The sequence below is a fragment of the Ambystoma mexicanum genome, chromosome 1p (assembly GCF_040938575.1).
Source record: "Ambystoma mexicanum isolate Mex_15411 chromosome 1p, UKY_AmexF1_1, whole genome shotgun sequence".
NCBI lineage: Eukaryota > Metazoa > Chordata > Amphibia > Caudata > Ambystomatidae > Ambystoma > Ambystoma mexicanum.
The window spans coordinates 341,645,233-341,646,948 of record NC_090921.1 but is presented as its reverse complement, the minus strand read 5'-3'; positions in this window follow the sequence as shown (position 1 = coordinate 341,646,948).

The following is a 1,716-nucleotide window of genomic DNA, read 5'->3' as shown; positions in this document are numbered from 1 at the left end:
AAGCAGGGGGAACAGAATGTCAGACAATATCAGATCCCACATAAGGAATGAGGTCAACAAGCTGCTTGAACTCGGGGTTATAGAGCCCTCTACTAGCCCATGGTCTAGCACAGTTGTGCTTGTACCAAAGGCAGGATCCAAGGAGTTGAGATTCTGCGTGGACTATAGAGCTCTAAATGCAGTCACCACGACTGATGCCCATCCTTTGCCTAGGACAGATGAGCTGGTGGACAAACTTGGTGCAGCCAAGTACCTCAGCACATTTTACCTAGCATCAGGATATTGGCAAATAGCCCTGACAGACCATGCCAAGGAGAAAACTGCATTCTCCACTCCAGCTGGCCTCTACCAATTCAAGGTGATGCCTTTTGGATTAAAGAATGCACCTGCTACATTTCAGAGGATGGTCAATCAAGTTCTGAATGGGATGGAGGACTTCTGCATGGCATACTTGGATGACATTGCAGTGTTCAGCCCTACATGGAAAGAACATATTGAACACCTAGGTTATGTATTGCAGGCTCTGGAACAGGCCCATCTGACCATAAAGGCAAGCAAATGTCAAATTGGTCAGAGTTCAGTGGTCTACCTTGGACATGAGGTAGGAGGAGGTGAAATAAGGCCATTGCCTAGCAAAGTACAAGCTGTACAAAACTGGGCCACCCCTACTACTCAAACCCAAGTAAGGGCCTTACCAGGTCTTACTGGGTACTATAGGAACTTCATAGAGAACTATGGGACCATAGCTTCTCCCTTGAATTTCATCTCCTCGCCCAAATTTCCTAAAAAGGTCAGGTTGAATAAGGAGTGCAATCAAGCCTTTGAAGGTCTGAAGAAAGCCCTTTGTCAAGCTCCAGTCCTAAGAGCTCCTGACTACCACCAACCCTTCATTGTACAAAGTGATGCTTCTAATGTAGGTATAGGTGCAGTCCTTAGTCAACTGGATGAGAAAGGTAGGGAACACCCCATTTGTTTAATCAGCAGGAAGTTAAAGGATCCTGAGACACGATGGGCAGCAATAGAAAGAGAATGCTTTGCTATTGTGTGGTCACTGAAGAGGTTCAGACCATACTTGTATGGATCTACCTTCATCATTCAGACTGACCACCAACCCTTGAGGTGGCTGATGCAAATGAAAGGGGAAAGCCCAAAATTACTCAGATGGTCAATCTGCCTGCAAGGATTTGATTTTTCCATTGAGCACAGGTCAGGATGTCACCACCAAAATGCTGATGGTCTCTCTAGGATGTTTGTAACCGACTAGAGGTATGAGATCCATCCAGGAGTGGATTAAATCCTCCTGTCCCTTAGTCTGGGGGGGCGAGTGTTAGGGAGAATTCTCCTTCTAGGGCTAATTTCCCTCACCTAGTGAGTCCCCCAGCAGCTTTGCTGGATTTCTGGAGTTTATTTTTTCCACCTGGTAAGAGTGTACATCCCTTTTCCACTCTTACATGTGTTTTGGCCTATGTGTTTTTACTCATTGTGTGATCTTGGGCACTAGAGCACACCACTCCAGGTGCACCTGTTCTTGTATGGGATATACAGCACCTTTAGTGCAGTAACCCAGGGTTGTCTGGGTCTCCGACCACCACCAACAGACGTTTGTCTGCTGGGAGTGCATTTGGGTTACCTGTTGGCAACAGCAGGCTAGTTTGAACTAAAGTTGTATTGAGTCTCCATAGGCCCGGGGACTATATCTTTTTGCACCAGAAATTT